The sequence below is a fragment of the Hemitrygon akajei genome, chromosome 11, assembly GCF_048418815.1.
Source record: "Hemitrygon akajei chromosome 11, sHemAka1.3, whole genome shotgun sequence".
NCBI lineage: Eukaryota > Metazoa > Chordata > Chondrichthyes > Myliobatiformes > Dasyatidae > Hemitrygon > Hemitrygon akajei.
This window is the reverse complement of record NC_133134.1, coordinates 77,577,495-77,598,531: the sequence shown is the minus strand read 5'-3', so window position 1 is coordinate 77,598,531 and position 21,037 is coordinate 77,577,495. Positions and strand designations below refer to the sequence as shown.

The 21,037-nt window shown below is 45.2% G+C and overlaps 1 protein-coding gene across 2 annotated transcripts in view; it reads left to right on the top strand.

Annotated features, from left to right (window-relative positions):
* LOC140735738 (zinc finger and BTB domain-containing protein 7B-like) overlaps nucleotides 1–21,037 on the top strand; it is a 193,646-nt gene that overhangs the window by 113,217 nt on the left and 59,392 nt on the right. For both annotated transcript variants that reach the window (XM_073061176.1, XM_073061177.1), the window contains one exon: nucleotides 14,673–14,813. The gene's annotated coding sequence lies outside the window, so the exon portion shown is untranslated. The remainder of the gene's footprint in view (nucleotides 1–14,672; nucleotides 14,814–21,037) is intronic.

The following is a 21,037-nucleotide window of genomic DNA, read 5'->3' as shown; positions in this document are numbered from 1 at the left end:
CTCCACTACTTTATCATTTCCTGTTAGAGTCACCTTATGTACAGACATTCTTGTGTCTAGCATTACTTTATCTATGTGTGTAAGCTTATGTGTTTACATATATTTAGTGTCTTTTTATTATTATGTTTTTTTTTGTGCTGCATGGGATCTGGAGTTATAATTATTTCGTTCTCCTTTACCCTTGGATACTGGCAATGAATTCCATATATTCACCACCCTCTGGATAAAGAAATTCCTCCTGAAGAAATCTGGGGTAGAAAGTACCTATCTGGGTACATAGCGGCTTGGTTGTGAGCACTGCGTATCTGATGTGAACGGGATGCTGCTGCAGTCAGTGTTTCAGTGCACCTGTGCACACATGGCAATGATAACAATAATATAGAACAGTTCATACAGGCGATGTAGCTCAAAGACCTTTACAATGGGATAAAGCGGAAATATGAAAATAAAAGACAAAATGATGTTAGTTAAAAGCAAGGTTAAATAGGGTTCGAGCTGGTATTTAAAAGTGTCAACCGAGTCTGCATCCCTTATAGTTTTGGGTATTGAGTTCCAACGTTTAGAAGCCTAGTTCAAAAAAGGTGACCTGATTATCTTTTGAGGGCGATTGTTTAAATTTAAGGGACCGAAGAGAGTCTATAAATTCAACTTTTACTTTGGTAGAATCTGGGGCATGTTGCCGGGAACACGGAGAGAATAAAATGGGGTTAATGTATTTGGGTGCTGATGGCTGGCACTGACTTGGTGGGCTGAAGGGTCTTCCAGTGCTGTGTAGCTCAAACTCTTCTATTTCTTTGGTGGAAGTAAGCAATCTTGAAGTTCTATGGGATGTCGGACAGTTCTCCCCAGAGTTCTGAAACCAATATTTATCCAAATCTGAATATTTGGTCATTATGAAATTACAGAATATGGGATGTTAACTGTACTGAAATAGTCTGTTGCATTTCCTGTCTGATTTCCTCTGCACCTTCATAGCTAAAGATTGCTTTCCTCTGTGTCTGAACGATGTCTTATAAGTTCAGGCTTCTAAGGATCAAACAGACATCTTTCTGCCTGATAAAAGCTTGTAGTGTGTTTTCATTCCCAATATTTTGGTAGTGTTGGATTTAAAGATTTAACGATTAGGCTTATACATCAAAGCACGCAGTGAAATGCTTCACTTGTGTGAAATCAGATGAGCGAGGATTTTGCTGAGCGAACTCACAAGAGTTGCCCTGCTTCCGGTGCATGTTGATAGCTGCTATCCCTAACCTGTACGACTTAGGAATGTCGGAGAATCAGAATCAGGTTTAATATCACTGATGTCTGTCATGAAGTTTGTTGCTTGGTGGCAGCAGTACAGTACAACATATTTAAAAATGGGCAAAATAGCAGGTGGAGTATAGACTAGAGCAGCACATAGTCATGGACTTTGGTAGAGGGAATAAATGTGTGGGCAGGAGAGAATTCAAACTCCAAAGGTGCCCAGAGACTTGGGAGTCCTCCTGCTGAACTCTCTAAAGGTTAACTTGCAGGTTGAGTCAGTGGTACGGAACACAAAGGCAGTGTTAGCATTCATTTCGAGAGGGCTAGAATGCAAAAAGCAAGACATAATGCTGAGGCATTGGTCAGACCACACTGGGAATATTGTGAGCAGTTTTAGACCCCTTCTTTAAGAAAAGATGGAATGGCATTGAAGAGAGTTCAGAGGACGTTCATGAGAATGATCTCTGGAATGAAAGGGTTATCATATGAGGAGCATTTAATGGCTCTGGGCTGAATGGACGGATTCTGCTACCACGTATTAAAAAAAACCTATAAATTAAATTAAAGTGAATATATATATTATGCAAATTATATAAATCGTGCAAAAAGAGAGAGGGAAATGTAGTGAGGTTGTGTACGTGGGAAACTGGAGCACCAGGAGGACGCTGGCGTGATCATCGGGAGAACAAACACCATACAGACAGCGGCAGGAGTTGAAACCCAAACTTAGTGTTGTGCTGACCTCTGCACTCCTGTACTGCCCCTCGGTTTGAACCTGATGAGAGATTTTCAGCAGGACATAGTGGCCAGAATGCTCACTTCCAGGCAGCACCCCGTACTCCATAGCAGATACAGGACACTGCAGATGCTGATGTGGAAGGCAAGGGTTAAAGACAATGTCCAGGCAAGGATAGCCTGGGGCAGTTGCAGTGAAGTGAGACTGCCAGAGACAGTTTTGCTAATGGCAGACCAGATATGCGGGGGACTGTGGCAGTGTGCACTCAAGCTAGATGAGTGAGGCCTCTGTGGTGAAATTTTTCGAGGAAGATCTTCCTAAAACATGGCACCTACTTGCACAATAAGGGTGCCAGAGACAGGTGGGATAAGAATAACGAAGGATGGGACAAAAACGCAACAACTGAAGGACAATTGCTTTACTAGCTTCTAATTATTATCAGTTATCAGCCTGACATTTAGATTGACTTTTAACACCTCTGTTGTGGATTGATTGATTGATCTTACAAGTAAGGAGTTCAAACATGTACAATTTGTCAAATGGTCAATATCCACAACTGATAAATCAATTCTACATAAAAATAGCAGTTTTCTATCCTGGCTTCAGAACAGTGTAGGTGACAGGGCAGAACAGTAAAAGGCCCTTCAGCCCATCTAGTCTGTGCCAATGATTAATCTACCTGGTCCCACCGACCTGCTCCCAGACCATAGCCCTCCGTACATCTCTCATCCATATACCTATCCAAATATCTCTTAAATGTTGAACTCAATCCTGCATCCACCACTTGTTCATTCTACACTCTCACTGCCCACTGAGTGAAAAAGTTCCCCCTCATGTTCCCCTTAAACATTTCACCCTTAACCCATGACCTCTCGTTATAGTCTCACCCCACATCAGTGGAAAAAGCCTACTTGCTTGCACTTACCCTATCTATACCCCTCATACTTCTGTATACCTCTATCAAATCTCCCCTTAATCTTTTACGTTTTAGGGAATGAAGTCCTAACCTATTCAGCCTTTCTCTGTAACTCAGGTCTTTTTCTCTGCACTCTTTCAATCTTATTTACATCTTTCTTGTAGTTAGGTGACCAAAGCTGCACATAATACTCCAAATTAGACCTCAACAACATCTAGTACAACTTCAACATAACATCCCATCTCCTGTACTCAGTACCTTTATTTATGAAGGCCAATATGCCAAAAGCTTTAATCTGTGATGCCGCTTTCAAGGAATTATGGATCAGTATTCCCAGATCCTCTGTTGTACAGCACTCCTCAGTGCCCTACTACTCACTATGCTGGACCCTGGATATTCCTCCCAAAATGCAACACCTCACACTTGTCTGAATTAAAATCCATCTGCCATTTTTCAGCCCATACTTCCAGCTGGTCCAGATCCTGCTGCAAGATTTGATAGCCTTCCTCGCTGTCCTCTACACCCCTAATCTCGACGTCATTGCAAATTTGCTGATCCACTTTACCACATTATCATTCAGGTTGTCTATATAGATGACAAACAACAATGGATCCAGCTCTGATCCTTGCGGCACACCCCTTTCAGAGGGACAACCATCTATAACTTGTCCCTGACTTCTTCCACAAAGCTAGTGTCTAATCCAATTTGCCTCCTCATTTTGAATTGTGCGTGACCGAACCTTCTTGACCAACCTCCTATACAGGACCTCACCAAAGTCCTTACTAAAGTCCATTTAGACAACATCCACTACTTTGCCTTCGTCAACTTTCCTCTCAAAACTGAAAGATTGGTTAGACAGGACTTACCACGCACAAAGGCATGTTGACTATTCCTAATCAATCCCTGTCTATCCAAATACTTACATATCCGGTCCCTTAGAATACTTTACAATAACTTTCCCACTACTGATGTCAGGCTCAGTGGCCTATAATTTCATGGCTTATTCTTAGAGCCTTTCTAAACAGTGGAACAACATTAGCTGTCCTCCAATCCTCTGGCATCTCACCTGTGGCTGGAGATGTTTTTAATATCTCTGCTAGGGCCCCTACAGTTTTTACACTAGCGTCCCACAAAGCCCTGGAGATTTATCCACTCTAATTTGCCTCCAGACAGCAAACATCTTCTCCACTGTAATCTGTATAGGGTCCATGACTTCACTGTTGCTTTGCCTCACTTCTATATATTCTGTGTCCTTCATCCAAAAAAATCCATCTGAGATCTCCCACATCTCTCTTGGCTCCACCGCATAGATTACCATTTTGATCCACCATCAAAATTGGCCTTTCTCCAATTTAGAATCTCAACCTGAGGACCAGACCTACCCTTTTCCATAATTACTCTGAAACTAATGGCATTATGATCACCTGATGCAAAATGCTCCCCTACACAAACTTCTGTCACCTGCTCACATAGCTGCTCCCTGGTCACCCCACCCTGCCCCCGCCCAACAGTATCCAAAGTGGTATCCTTATTATTAACGGGAATGGCCACAGGGGTTCTCTGCACTAAATGCCTATTCCCTTTCTCTCCTGATAGTCACCCAGCTACCTGCCTCCTGCAATTTGGAGGTGAATACCTCCTATCTATCGCCTCCTCGTTCTGCAGGTCATTGAACTGCAGCTCCAGTTCCTCAACATGGTCTCCTTGTGCACAAATAAAATATAAAAGAATGCTGGAGTCGTAAGAGTGTGTGTGCTCTGGGCCCAGTTATTTTATTTAATTACCGGCAGCGACCTGGGAAGTCAGGGCTATATGTGGTTTGCTGGAGGAACTCGATAGGTTAAGTAGCATCTGTGTGGGTTTAAGGAAAGGTCAACGATTGAAGTCGAGACCCCGCATCAGGAATCGGAATCAGGTTTATTATCACTGACGTATATGTTGTGAAAATTTGTTTTTCTACGACAGCAGCGCACTAGAAATATTGCATCACAAAATGCTGGAGGAACTCAGCAGGTCAAGCAGTGTCAATGGAAATGAATAAGCGATTGACGTTTCAGGCCAAGATCCTCTCGTCCTGATGAAGGGTCTAGGCCCAAAATGGCGACTATCCCTCTAAGCAGACATTGACTAACCTGCTGGGTTCCTCCAGCATTTCATATGCACTGCTCTGGATTTCCAATATTTGCAAAATCTTGTGTTTATTTTTAAAAATAGGATAAGTTACAGAAATAAATAAATAGTGCAAAGAAGGAATAGTGAGGTGGAGTTCGTGCTCTGTTCAGAAACCCGATGGTGAAGAGCGCAGAGTTGTTCCAAACCCTGTTGAGTGTGTGCCTTGAGGCTCCTGTACCACCTCCCTGATAGTAGTCACAAAAAGAGGGCATGTGCCAGGTGGTGAGGGTCCTTAGTGATGGACAGTGTTCTTGAATGTGGGGAGGGTTGTGCCCATGATGGAACTGGCTGAGTCTACAACCCCCTGGAGCCTCTTACAATGCTGAACGCTGCAGCCTCCAATGCAACCAGTCACAATGCTGTCCGTGGTACATCTGTAGAAATGTGTTGCCATCTGTGATCACATACCATGGCGCTCTATACTTCTCTGCCTCTTCCGGCATTATTTTAAATTGACTGCAAGAGCTGGTATTCTCTGTGTCGGCCGCACCTAGAGTGTTAAAGGGAGCAGGCGTTTTGATCTGGTTTCTGTCATTAAGGTGTGGTATCAGAAGCTGTTTGGTATCAGTCTGTTAAAATGAGAGGTGCATTGTTTTTCAGTATGGTTGACTCGAGATGCAGGAAATCTTGAGCAACCACAAAAATTCTGGAGGAACTCAGCGGGTCAAGCAGCACACACAGTTGATGTTTCAGGTGAAATCCTGCATCAGGTCCCATGGTCGGCCTGACCTGCTGAGCTTCTTCAGCACTTTGTGCGTGTCTTTGCTCTCGTTTAAACCCTCCCTGCTGGCAAAATCAAATTCCACTCCCCCCCCCACCCCCCCGGTTCAAGTGCAATCCACTCCTCTTTCACAGGTCGCCTTGAATCCCTGCTGCCCGCTCTGTAGCTCTTCAGCCACGTATTCATGTGGTGGAGAAATCTGCAAGAGTCTTTCACCAAGCGATTCTGCAGATGTTGGAAATCTTAAGGAACACACGCAGTCTGCTGGGTAAACTCAGCAAGTCAGTCAGCATCTACGGAGGGGAATAAAGAGTGGACGTTTCAACCTGAGACCCTTCATCGGGATTTTTCCTTTTCACATTTAGTATGTTTCCCTATTTGCAGTGTAGCTCTTTAACAAGGTGCATATTACACCTTCTGTAGAGACAGACTTTCCAGCCCACTTCGTCCATCCCAGCCATCTGTCATGGGGTAGCATTATTCCAGCTCAGAGTGTCAGAGTTTGAAGTTCAGTTCCAGCGTCCTCTGTAAGAAAGTTCTTCCTGTGTGTACATGGTGCTCTGGTTTCCTCCCACGTTCCAAAGACATGCAGGGCAGTAAGTTGATTGGTCACATGGTGTAATTGGGCAGCGATGTCTCCTTGGGCCAGAAGAGCCTGTTGCCATGCGGTGTCTCAATAATCCTGGAGTGTTGTGTTCAGTTCTGGCCACCTCGTTATAGGAAGAGTGCAGAAGCTTTAGAGTGGGTGCAGAGGAGCTTTAGCAGGATGTTGCCCAGACTAGAAAGCATGTATTACGAGGGGAGGTTGAGCAAGCTAGGACTTCTCTCTTTGAAACGAAGGAGGATAAAAGGTGACTTGACAGAGGTGTTCAAGATACAAGAGGCAGGGATCAAGTGGACTGTCAGAGACTTTTTCCCAGGGCAGAAATGGCTAATACAGGGGGCATGACATTAAGGTCTGGGAGGAAAGTACAGGGGGGTTTTCAGAGGCAGTTTTTTTTAAACATAGAGTGGTGGGTGTGTGGAACGTGCTGCCTGCGATGGTGGTAGAGATTTGGACATTTAAGAGACTTAAATAGGCACATTGATGATAGGAAAATGCAGGCTATGTGAGAGGGAGGGGTTAGATTGATCTTGGAGTAGGTTTAAGTGTCGGTACAATATCATGGGCCTATACTGTGCTGTTTTTTTAAAAATAAAATCCAATAGGTGCCAGTGACTGGTACGGGCTCAGTGGGCTGGACCATGTGTGATGTTATGACTAATATTCTCCTTAACACCAAGGTTAAATTGACTCAGCTGTAACTACTGGATTTATCCTTGCACTCTGACTTTGAAAAGAGGGCTTCAGTTTTCCGGTCCTTAGACAGACTCCTGGATTTTGGGAAAACCCACACACTTTGTGACTTTGCTTCCCTCAAAGGCTTGGCGTATGCCTCATCAGGTGATTGATGGAGGGCAGTCTATGGACCTAATGAGGGGCCTCGCCCTGAGTCACAGACTGTTTATTCCTCTCCATAGATACTGCCTGACCTGCCGAGTTCCTCCAGCATTTTGTGTGTGTCGCTGTGGATTTCCAATGTCAGCAGAATGCCTGCTGTTTAAAAGTGGGGGGAAAAGTTAGGCTAACTTGAATCTGGCTGGGGTTATTGTAGTTACCAAGGACTAGCAAATTTCTACAGATGTACAGTGGAGAGCATTCTAACTAGCTGGTATGGAGGGGCCACTGCACAGGATTGGGAGAAAGATGCTTTAAATAAACAGCTGATGTTTCAGTCTGATGGATAAAGAGCCAATGTTTCAGAATCTTGGCCTGAAACGTTGACTGTTTATTCCTTTCCGTAGATGCTGCCTGACCTGCTGAGTTCTTTAGCATTTTGTGTTTTTTCCCACTCCTCCTGCTTTGTGCTGAATTCCACTTTAAGAGCTCACCAACCATATTGACAATCTATAAATAATCATTGATCTTTAAAGCGGCCTCATCTGTTTGCTGAAATTTCCCCACTGAAAGCATGGTATGATGTTTTACTTCAGAAAACTGTCACAGGCAATGAACCTGACTGAACCACAATCCGCAGCACACTTGAGTGCCTTCAAGCCAAAAGTGTTAAAATGAGAAAATGGCGATGCAGAACCCTTGTTCTTAATGTGAAAGCAAGGGCTGGTGATACTAATTTCTGAACCAATCAATATTTCCAACAAAACCACACAATGCTCGTCACGTTTAGGGGAAGTACCATCTCCAGGCCTTCATTGACTGAGATGGCTGCATTGATGGCAGGTGCATCCTGAGTGAGGACTTTGAACCCCACTGAGCATCTCCTGCAGGCTGGTGCGTCTTCTGAAAGAGTTGCCTCTCTGTTACTGCCCTGCTCCCTCAATTCCGCACAGTCAGGGGTCGGGTGGGCAGTCTTTATACATGTGGCAACGTACTACATCTGGTGGATGTTAAGTGCGGTAGCTGCTGTGCTCCCCACTGTCCCGTAACTCCGCTCTTCTCTGACACTCCTGCTCTCCCCCCCCCCCCCCCCATCCTGAGTGGCGTAGCCATCAGAATCTTGGAATTCAGTTCACCGCAGCGTTGCAGTTAGTGTAACGCCGTTACAGAGCTAGCGGCCCACGTTCAATTCCCGCCACTGACTGCAAGGAGTTTGTACGTTCTCACTGTAACCGCGCGGGTCTCCTCCCACATTCAAAGACATTTGAGTTCAGAAGTTAATTGGTTACATGGGCATAATTGGGTGGTGCAGGCTTGTTTGGGCTGGAACGATCTGTCACCGTATATTCATCTCTAATAAATAAATTTTAAAAAGTATCTCCGTCCCCCATAGTGATTCCTCGCTTGTTGCCTCCCTCCCTTGAGGAAGCATGGTGGGGCATTTTCTGATGTGAAAGGCTCTTGCTTCTAACGATTTGACCATCCTGTGTCTGAGAAAGAGCCTTTCCTCAGTCAAACATTGAACCACCAAGAATGATTTACGTACTATTGGTATGGCAAGATGCATGAAAAGGCTATAAAACCATTAGACACAGGAGTAGAATTAGGCCTTTTAGCCCATTGAGTCTGCACCACCGTTCTGTCCTGGCTGATTTATTAACCCCCTCAGCACCTTCTCCCTGCATCCTTTGCGGTCATTATAATCAAGAATCTATCGGCCTTTGCTTTAAGTATACCCATTAACTTGTGTCTGAGAAGGAAACACCCCTTGCTAGCACAGTAATGGACAATATAGTTTTGGTATGGTGTTGGTGCGTGGCCAAGTGGTTGAGGCGTTCGTCTAGTGTTCTGAAGGTCGGTAGTTTGAGCCTTGGCTGAGGCTGCGTGTGTGTCCTTGAGCAAGGCACTTAACCACACGTTGCTCTGCGACAACACCGGTGCCAAGCTGTATGGGTCCTAATGCCCTTCCCTTGGACACCATCGGTGGCATGGAGAGGGGAGACTTGCAGCTTGGGCAACTGCCGGTCTTCCATACAACCCATCTCCAGGCCTGGGCACTGGAAACTTTCCATGGTCTGTGAGCACTAACGGAGGCCTACATACGTACTTTTGGTATGGCACAGTACCTGAGAAAGCAGTAGAGCTACAGGTTTAGGAGTAGTGGAGGAAGTAGACCGCTGTAAGCGGAACAGTCAAGTAGCACTTAGGGCAATCGGTTTACAGCACCTGATCGCAGTTTGATTCCCGCCACTGTCTGTAGCAAGTTTGCACGTTCTCCCCTTGAATGTGGGTCTCCTCTGGCTGCTCCAGGTTCCTCCCACGTTCCAGACGTATGGGTTAGGGTTAGTGTTACTGAGTTGTAGGCATGCTAAGTTGGCGCCAGACATTGTGGGCTGCCCCCAGCACAATCCTTGCTGAATTGATTTGATGCAAACAGCATATTTCACTGCATGTCTCGATGTACATGTGGCAAATAAAGCTCATTTTAATCTTTTACTTTTAGGTTGATACTTAAAGATTCAGGGAATGGAGGGGTAGGGATCACTTCGCAAGCAGAGGAGATCGTGGGCGCCACAGTAGCGTAGCAGATAGTGAGACAGTATTACAGCTTGGGGCTTTCCGGAGTTCCATCCCAGTGCCATTCTGTAAGGAGTCTTTGTTCACCATCCCAAGGAAGGTGTGGGTTTTCCCCATGTGCTCTGGTCTCCTCCCACTGTGTAGCTTAATTGGTCATTGTAAATGAGCCCATGATCAGTTTGGGGTTAATCGGGGTTGTGAGGTTGCTGAGGTGGCATGGCTCGATGGACTGGAAGGGCCCATTCCATGCTGTTTTGCTAAAATAAAAAACAAATAAAATTTTAAAGAAGTTGTATTTGAGACAGACGTTGTGATTCAAAGGGCCTGTTTCCGTGCGGTATTGTTCTGTACGTCCTGCCCGATACTTAATCCTAATCAATGTAACTGAAAAACAGAAGATCTGCTGATTATCAAATTGCCATTTTTGGGTGCATGTTTAAATGTAAATTGACTATATTTCTCACAATGCAAATTGCAATAGCAGAGGTAGCGTTGACCAAGTGTAAAGAAGGAGAGAGTTGTGTAGTACATTTCCCCTAACGTTCCTTGCACTCTTTTGTGACCATAATGTCACCCCTTTGTCAACTCTCCCTCCTACCAGCAACCTTTATTATACTCTCCTTTCACTTTTATCATACTCTCCCCATCTCCTCCCCCTCCCCCTCTCTGCCCCCATCTCCTGTTCCCCTCCCCCACCCCGTCTGGAATAGGGTGGGAAGTTTAGAGGGGATCTGAAGATCTTTTGAACCTTTGAAGAAATCCTTTTTCACTGGAACATGATTGGAGTCGAGAATATGCTGCCTGAATGGGTGGTGGATTCGGGTTTAGGAAGTATCAGAATAAACGCTGAAGTTGCCAAGGCACTGAGGCTTTGGACCAAGAGCTGGTAGATGAGATTAGTGTGGACACCGTGCTTGATGATCATTTGAGGTGTTGTATGACTGATGTTTGAAAGTATGCTTGTGCCGTTCCACTCTGGTATCTCAGCTGCTTCTCCCATAATCAAAGACCATGCCATCAAGGTTGTAGCAGAGCCATCGAGTCAGAGTAGTTTTAAAATGGAACAGTGTGACTGGTTCCAATGTGGTTGAATTATTGCCATGTATGTGGTTTCCTCCCATTTGTGGTGTAAAGTCATCTATTCTCTTTTGAAATGCCCATGGCAAACCTGATGTGAAGAGTCCTCACTGCCTTGGTACACCGTTCTGAAATTAATACTGAAGTCACCGACTTCACACTGTACACACACACGGATGTTCTGGTCACCGACTCGCGACACAGGGACGGAGACACACAGGGACACGTACGCACAGGGACACACGTACACACGTACGCACAGGGACACATGGACACGTACGCACAGGGACACGGACACACAGAGACTCACAGAGACACACAGACAGGGACACACAGAGACACACCTGCTTGCAGCAGGGGCAGGATTTTAGTGTAGCGGCTAGCACAACGCTTTACAGCGCAAGACAAGGGCAAGATGCCTGCAATGTACTGCCTGGTATGGTGCTGGAGGCAAATGCACTGGAGGCTTTTAAGAGATGTTTAGACAGGCACATGGATGTGAGGAAGACGGAGGGATGTAGACAATGTGCAGGTAGGAGGTGTTTTCCATTGGCTTTTTTGCTGGCTTGGTACAACATTGTGGGCCGAAGGGCTTGTTCCAGTGCTGTATGGTCCCATGTTCTTTGAAACAAATAGAGTTAATCTTCAAATCCCAGGCATGATACAAGCAGTGTTCAGAAGAAGAACATGAATGAATAAATTATGTACACATTTTACAAAAATTTGGAACAAAATTAAACAAATCCATGGGACCAGAATGCTCATAATGTTGCTGAACAATAGCTGGTGATGAGGACTGTGCTGGTGGGGTCAGGAACCGAATGGTTGAAGGGAAGTAGCTGTTCCTGATCCTGGTGGTGTGGGACTTCAGGTGTCTGCATAGACCAGATGGTGGGGATCTTGATAACAGATGTTCCCTTCTTGAGATATCACAGATTGTAGGGAGGGGTGTCTCACCTTTTAAGACAAGACTCGCATTAATTTTTAACGGTTAGCATGATTCATTTTAGTCCCTTTTAAGATGAAATTATCACCTATCACATGCTGTCATCGTTTCAGTTTTATCAGTTAACAACATGAGCAGGGATCAAATTCCGCCTTCAATCTGACCTGATATCTGATGCTCTTTGCATGTGGAGTTTGCACATCCACCCCTATGATCTGGTGGGTTCAGTTTCTTGCTGCATCCCAAAGATAGATAGATAGATAGATAGATAGATACTTTATTCATCCCCATGGGGAAATTCAACATTTTTTCCAATGTCCCATACACTTATTATAGCAAAACTAATTACATACAATACTTAACTCAGTAAAAGTATGATATGCATCTAAAATCACCCTCTCAAAAAGCATTAATAATAGCTTTTAAAAAGTTCTTAAGTAGTTAACTTAAATACATTGAGTCCTAACCCCGGCACTTTAACATATCTTACTCCTGGCGGTTGAATTGTAAAGCCGAATATGCAGGATGGTGAGTTAATTGCCACTAAGCTGTGTACGTGAGCAGTAATATCTTGGGGGGAGTTGGTGAAAATATGGGGAGAATAAAATGAAAGTGGAATTGCTGTCAGAATAGTCTACTTCCGGTCAAGATGGCGCCAGAAGTTGGCGGAAGATGTTAGTCAACATCTTCCAGACAGCAAACAAAAATAGCTTTTTTACTACTTTTATGTCTGTTTTTAAATGTGTTTCTGGAATTATTTAAATAATCCATCACTTTGCTGCCTCTGAGAAGATTCTGGGAAGCGAGCACATACTCGACAGCCTCGATGCGAAGATGCTTCGAGACTGGGCGTGAACCGATGTTCAACTTCATTTTGCCATTTAAAGTGTTGAGGAAGGCTAAGATTTTGAGGCGAATGTGGCAGGCGAGCGAGACTGCCTGCCTTTTGATCGCTGCTGGAGAAGGGGTCTGAGAGCAGCCTTTCGCTGTGCGGCTCGCTGACGCAGGCGGGTAGGCCTGTCTGCCTCGCGTGGTGTCCCGTTCACTAGATGAACGCTGGCGATATTGTAGGATGGCATTGGGGTTCTGTGTTTATGGATTGTGGACTCGTTCTGGTTTTTATATTCTGTGTTTTTTATTGCCCGTTCCCTTTCTGTTTTGTTGTACAAGGGGAGGGTGTTTGGGGGTTGATGTTCTGTTAGATTTTTGGCTGGGGAGCTGTTGTTTTTTTGGGGATTGATGTTCTTGTTCTGTTTTGTGGTGGTGGGGGATTTGGGATTTGATGCTCGGGATGCGGGTGGAGGATGGGTGAGTTTGATGTTTCTCTCTGATGTTTCACGTTCTTTCTTTTTCTCATGGCTATCTGGAGAAGACGGATTTCAGAGTTGTATATGGATACGTGCCTTGATAAAAAATGAACCTTTGAAATGGGTGGTCAGGGGTTGGCATCGACTTGATGGGATGAAGGGCCAGTCTTTGTGCAATTGCCTCTACACTCAATGGGCACTCCATTAGGTACCTCTTCTCACTGGCCACTTTATTAGTATCTCCTGTATCTAATAATTAAGTGGTCACTGAGCATATGTTCGCTGCCTTCTGCTGTCGCCCATCCGCTTCAAACTATGACGTGTGGTGTGTTCAGAGATGTTCTTCTGCACACTGCCATTGTAATGTGTGATTATTTGATTTACTGTCACTTCCTCTCAGCTTAAACCAGTCTGAACATTCACCTCTGACCTCTCATTAACGAAGTGTTTTCACCCACGGAACTGCTGCTCACTGGATTTTTTTTTCTACCATTCTCTGTTAACTGTAGAGAATGTTGTACATGAAAATCCTAGGAGATCAGCAATTTCTGAGATACTCAAACCACCCTGTCTGGCACCAACTATCATTCCACAGTCACAGTCACTTAGATCACATTTCTTCCCCATTCTGATGTTTGGTCTGAACAACTGAACCTCTTGACCATGTCTGCATGCTTTTCTGCACTGAGTTGCTGTATTTGCATTAACGAGCAGGTGTACCTTATAAAGTGGCCACATCAATGTACATGAAGTGAATGTCCGTACATTAATTGACAAGAAATGCTAAAGTGGGGTGAGTTAGTGGGTGGAAGTGTTGATCAGCCTTACTGCTTGGGGAAAGCAGCTGTTTATGAGTCTGGTGGCCGTGGCATGGTGGCATGGCCTCCTCCCCAATAGAGAGTGGGTAATGCTGGCCTTTTCCCGGCTGCCTTTCTGTACATACTGTATGTCCTTGATGGCGGGTTGGCTGGAGCCACTGATGCCCTGGACAGTTTCAACTCCCTGTGTGCTGCAGTGCAGTTTGTGTACCGCACAGTGATTCAGCATGTCAGTACGTTTGCAACTGTGCAGCTGTAGAAAGCTGTGAGTATTGATATGCATAGTCCATCTCAGTACCTTAGTTAAATTTTCCATTGAAGGAAAGCAACACACCTCTCCAGTCAAGAGATTCAAGGATGGGTACACAGAGCTTGGAGAAATAGAGAGCTGTGGGTAACCCTGGGTAATTTCTAAGGTAAGGACATGTACGGCACAGCTTTGTGGGCCAAAGGGCCTGTAGGTTTTCTACATTTCTAAACCTATGTGGATGGGGGAGAGGTGGGGGGAATCTGCAAACTCTCTGGAACTGAACTTTGAACTCCGATGCCTTGAGCTGTAATAGCATTGTGCTAACCGCTGTGCTACTGTGGCACCCAATTGCCTTAAAATTATGCCCTCTTGTATCAGCCATAAATTAGCCATGATTCAGTGTCTACTGTTAAGGGATTCTGCCAACGTGTGGCACCTTAACCACATTTCCAATTTCTTCCCAAACTAGGAATATTGCACCACAGACTGCACAGACCCCCTTTCCGATGGTCCAAGGCTGTTGGTTAAAAACACTGGAGCGAGCCGAGCAGGGACTTTGAACTTGCACCACTTCTTGGTTGGATTTCAGCGGATGTCCGAGGGGTGAAAGGTCAGTGTAAACACACTCCTCCTCCTGTTCTTGAGAAGATTGCTTGAGCCACGGTTAAATTCTTGTGCTTTCAGCCAAATTCAATATTGCAAACACTATCCCAGCTCTATCTTTGTCCTTCAAGGAGGCCAAGTATGGAAGGCTAATCAATGGGTCTGTTGGTATAAATCTGGACTTAGAATCAGGTTTATTATCACTTACATGAGCATGGGTACTGTGGACAGTTTTGAGCCCATAATCCAAGAAAGGATGTGCTGGCTTTGGAGAGGGTCCAGAGGAAGTTCATGAGAATGCTCCCAGGAATGAAAGGGTTAGTGTATGAGGAGCTCTTGGTGGCTCTGGGCTGGTACTCGGAGCTTAGAAGATTGAGGTGGGATCAGAATCAGGTTTAATATCACCGGAACATGTCGTGATAATTGTTGTTTTGCAGCAGCAGTACATTGTAATACATAATTTATAAAGAACTATAAATTACATAGAAAAAATATGTATATAATTAAAGTAAGTAAGCCTTTTTTGCAAAAAGAGGGCAAAAAGATATATAGTGAGGTAATGTTCATGGGTTCATTGTCAATTCAGAAATCTGACGGCAGAGGGGAAGAAGCTGTTCCTGAAACATGAAGTGTGTGTCTTCAGACTCTTGTACCTCCTGCTTGATGGTAGCAACGAGAAGACAGCATGTCCTGAGTGATAGAGGTCTTTAATGATGGATACTGCCGCCTTGGGGCATCGCCTTTTGAGTTTGTCCTGAGGCTGGGGAGGCGAGTGTCCATGATGAAGCTGGCTGAGTTCACAACTTCTACATCTGTTTCTGGTCCTGAGCAATGCACCCCTCCACATCAGGCAGTGATGCAACCAGGGTACATCTGTAGAAATTAGCAAGTGTCTTTAGTGTCATACCAATTCTCCTCAGACTCCTGTTGAAATATTGCTGCTGTTGTGCCTTTTTTCTAGTTGTATCAATATGTTGGACCCCAGGATAGATCTTCAAAGGTGCTGACACCCAGGAACTTACAAATGTTCATCCTTCGATGAGGACTGGTGTGTGTTCCCTCAACTTCCCCTTCATGAAGTCCTCAATCAATTCCTTGTTCTTACTGACGTTACAGGTTGTTGTTGTGACACCCCTCAGCCAGCTGAACTATCTTGCTCCTCTATGCCTCCTCGTCACCATCTGAAATTTTGCCAACAATAGCAATGTCATCATCAAATTGTAGATGGTATTCAAGTGTGCCTAGCCACACAGTAGTGGGTGTTGAGAGAGCAGATCTTATTGAAGCCCTAGAAAGGCCTAGATAGAGTGAAGAGGATGTTTCCTGTAGAGGGAGAGCACAACCTCCGAATAAAAGTATCACTTTAGAACAGTGATGAGGAGGAATTTCTTTAGGTAGAGGGTGGTGAATTCATTGCCACAGACAGCTGTGGAGGCCAAGTCATTGGGTGTATTTAAAGTAGAGGCTGATAGGTTCGTGATTCGTAAGGGTTACAGGGAGAAAGCAGGAGAATGGAGTAGAGAGGGAAAATAAATCAGCCATGTTGGAGTGGCAGAGCGGGACCCCTGTGCCTTATGGGCACATGTTGTGAAATTAGTTGTTTTGTGGTAGCTATACTGTGTCGTCTGTATAGCGTACAGTATTTACTTTAATGTGTATGGTACAGTACAAATTTGTCTTCCCTGTTCCCTCACCACTGAATCCTCCCCCTCCTCCTGACAGTTCTTCTGATATCCAATGTCTGCACTTTTAATGTAAGTTGGAAAGTGCCCCCGCTCTCTGATCTCTACTTGACCGTGTGCTCACTCAGACTTGCTGCCACAGCCATCTGTCCTGCCTGAGAACTTGTCTTCACCACCATTTTATTACCTCCCAACTTCTCACTTCATTTCTGCCCCCCCAATCCCGTACCCACCTTCGCCCTCACCTGCCTTTACCTATCACCTGCCAGCTTGTACTCTTCCCCCACCAACCCCCCTCACCTTTTTATTCTGGTTTCACCCTTTCCAGGTTCTCGGCCCGGAACATCAACTCTCTTATTCTTTCCCATGGATGCTACCACACCTGCCAAGTTCCTCCAGCATCTTGTGTGTGTTACTCTGGGATAATGCTTCTTTGGGATTATAAAACATTTTTATTGTAGCTTACCTAGGCTCTCTTTTTTTTTGAAGGAATTCCCTGAGAACCTTTGGGTCTGCATGGGAGAATGCCCAAGGCCAGAGCTTAATGTCTGCTCACCCAAAAGACATGCTTTGGACATTACAGCACTTCCTCGGTGAAACATTGCATTAGGTTTTTGTTTTGAACCTCTTCTCAAGTTACTTGGCTTCTGTTGGCTTCATGTGTAGGTAAGGGGATAGAAACTTGGTGCAAAGCGGGGAAGGGTAAAATAGAATAAGTTGAAATGGGTTGTTGATGGTCAGCACAGACTCGTTGGGCTGAAGGGCCACTTTCTGTCCCATATGCATGCATGATTGAGCTCCATGTCCCAGGAAAAGATTTATTAGGAATCAAGACTCTTTCTAGGTTTTAAACAGTTCCTTCAGGGAATCCTCCCTTAGAGGGTGACACTGCAACGTAGCAGTTAGCATATCACATCACGTTGCAGCAGTCACGCGTCAGGGTTCAATTCCTGCTGCTGTCTGTAAGGAGTTTGTACAATTTTCCTGTGGACATGTGGGTTTCATCCAGGTGCTCCAGTTTCTTCCCTCATCCCAAAGACCGCCATGTTGAGGCAAGTGAGTTGTGGGCATTCTATGCTGGCGTCAGGAGTGTGGTGACACTTGCAGCCTGCCCGGTGGAATCCTCGCCAATGTGCTTTGCTGTACGTATGACAAGTAAAGCTAATCTTTCATGTTGAGAAGGGACAACGTGGGTTCCCCAGGCTGAGTGGGTGGCTCAATCCCGAGCCCGAGTATCAGAGGCATTTTACACACCTCAAGCACGAGCTACAGGTCAGTTCCCTCACAGAGGGGAGAGCCACACTGTCAGAAGTGCCTTGTTTTGAACGGGACACTCACACACTTGTAAAAGATGTTGTGGCCACTGTTTAGAAGAAGAGTTATTATCTTGGGAACAATATCCAATCACACAACTAAACTGGAAGGAGTGCAAAGAGGGTACGTATATGAGAATGTTGCCAGGGCTAGGGTGCCTGAGTTATACGGAGAGGTTGGGCAGGCTGAACTTGCAGAGGAAATTGAAAGGTGATTATTTATAGAGGTGTAGAAAATCTTGAGGGGTATAAATAGAGTGAACACAGAGAAGGAGAACTAAAGAAGTAAAGTTAGGGTGAGAAGTGAAAGATTTAAAAGGGACCTGAGGGGCAACTTTGCTCAGAGAGTGGTCAGTGTACGGAGCGAGTGGCCAGAGAAGGTGCTTGAAGCAGAATCAGGTTTATTATCACAGACATGTGTCATGAAATTTGTTATTTTGCTGCAGCAGTACAGTGCAATACATAAAAATACAATCATTTGCAATAAGATATTTATATAGATAAAAATATTAAATTTTAAAAATAAGTGAGGAGCAAAAATAGTGAGGTAGTGTTCAGGGTCTGCTTCATTGTTCATTCAGAAAGGTGATGCTAAAGCAGCTCCAATAACAACATTTTAAAGACATTTGGAAAAGAACATGGGTATGGGCCAGCTACAGGGAGAATGGGACTAGCTTGGTGGCATAGACGAGTGGGGCTAAAAGGCCTGATTCCATAGCATGCACTATACCTTCCTGCCTTTTCATCTGGGATGTGTAAAGTACTGTGCAGAAGTCTTAGGCAGATATATATAGCTAGGGTGCCCAAGGCCTTTGCACAGCACTGTATTTGTCATCACGGAGTTTGTAAGCTTGTTGAGAGTGAGGGATGTTGGAATGGCGAGGGTGAAGTGCCACTGGAGGGTGTGGGACAGGTGGCAAAGAAGGAATGCCAGGGGCAGGGGGTGGCGTGGGGACCGACACACCCTGCCCTGAGATACTAGGCGAAGTCATTTGATTCCAAACAATTGATTTATTGATCATTGCAGAATGTCTCTCTGGTGCTTCCCAATCCCTCTTTTCCCAACTAGGATTCCCCTTTCCCTGCCCCCCTTCCCACTCTCAGTCCACAACAGAAACACATATCAGAATCAGGTTTATCATGTAATGAAATTTGTTTTTTTTGAGGCAGCAGTGCAGTATATTTTACTGAGCAAAAGTCTTAGGCACCCGAGCTACGTTTCTGTGCCTAAGACTTTTGCTCAGCACTGTACGATTGAGGGAGCCTCAGTTGACAGAGACCTGAATCTTCAAGCAGCTAATGCACCCTATCTCGTTTCCTGAGAGCACATATTTTCACTAATCCCATCTTAATCTCCCCACATTCTCATGAATACCCCCCACCAGGTTTAACCACCCACCTGCCCAATCAGAGCAGTTTACCCACCAGATCACAGGTCTTTGGACTGTGGGGAGGAATGGGGGCACCTGGAGGATCCAGCACAGCCACAGACGAAAGGTAAAAAATCGACCCAGGTGGTACCAAGGGTCAGGTTTAAACTGGGTCACTGGCACTGTGAGAATTCGGACAGAAGCTTCTAATAAAAGTGGCAGAAATACCTGTCTAAATGTTGTCATCCCTCCCTCCACTGTCCTATTCCCACCCTGACTGTATCTGTTTCCTTTAACACTGGAAGGTTTCCACTGTTTTTAGTGCATACACTGCTCGTTTTTCCTTGTGACTTAACCAGTCTGCACAGCTCTCACTAATATCCCTGCAACGTCTCTGCTGAGGGCAAACATACCCAGTTTTTCTAGTCCTTCTGCTCCTGAGGCTGTTCCGGAAAATTTCCCCAAATCACCGAGGCCTAGGTACTCTGCTGATTAAACTGTTAAGTGTGTGCAGAGCAGGGATGGCAAAGAGGTAGTAGTAATAAACACTTCTACTGAGTTCATGTTAGTCACAGTACATGCAGGAGTGACAAACCGGGCCCGCCGAGACAGAAGTAAGCGTGCACTCCAAAGCCCGTGCAAAAAGGAGAGAGGTCTTCAATAGGAAGGACTCCTCGCCTCGCGTGATCAATCAGCTGTCTACACGCTTGCCCCATTCTTGCAATTGATCGGAAGAAAGATTTGCCAGGGTGTTATCAGGATTGGAAGGTTGAATTATAAGAAGAGGGTCATAGATAAGGTGGGTGGTAACAGTCTTTTTCCCAAGGCAGTATGGTATCATAGTGATTAGTGTAATGCTTTACAACATCAGTGATCACCAATTCGATTTCAATTCCTGCTGCTGTCTCTAAGGAGTTTGTATGTTCTTACTGCTACCGCATGGGTACCTCCAGGTGCCAAAGATGTATGGGTTAGGGTTAGTGAGCTGTGGGCGTGGGAAGTGCAGCAACACTCCCAGCACATCCTCAGACTGCGTTGGTCAGCAATGCATTTCACAAGTAAAGCTGATTCTATCCAAAACTATAAGTTGCAAGGGGAAAGATGTAAAAACGACCTGTGGGGCACATTTTTCACACAGAGGGTATTGAGTACATGCAGCAAGCTGCCAGAGGAAGTGTTTGAGGCAGTTAAGTACACAGAGGGCCGGGTCTTAGGCAGGATTTCAGCAGAAAGTGGAAGTTGAGACTATCTGGGTTGGCAGGGATTGGTTGGGCTGAAAGGCCTGTATCTATGCTGTATCGCTCTAGCTGTAGGAGAGACTGGAGAGGCTAGGCTAGGAATTTTTCAGGCTGGAGCTCTGGAAGTTGAGTGGTTATCTTCTAGAGGTTCATAAAAGGATGAGGGTTGTAATGAAGTGAACAGCCACAAGATTTTATCCCCAGGGTAAAGTGTAGACTTAAGGTGAGAGTGGAAACATTATAGAGACCTGAGGCATAATTTTTGCACACTGAAAATGTCTGTGCAAAGAGCTTCCAGTGTTTGTGGTACGTTAACAATGTCTAAAAGACACTGGATGGGAAGAGTTTAGAGGGATATGGGCCAGATGCAGACCCAGCACACTTGGCTGGCATGGGCGTTTTGGGCTGAAGGACTTGCTTCCATACTGAGTCCATCCCTGTCAGCTCAGTGGTTCGTTGGGTAAGCGTTTCTGTTTGTGCCTGTGGTCCTCTGAATCCAGCAAAGATTCAGCGCCAAATAGGCCCTTTGAGCCACACTGCCCAGCCACCCAGACAACCGGAACCTAATCACTGAACAATTTACAATAACCAGTTAACTTACCCAGTCCATCTTTGGATTGTGCAAGGA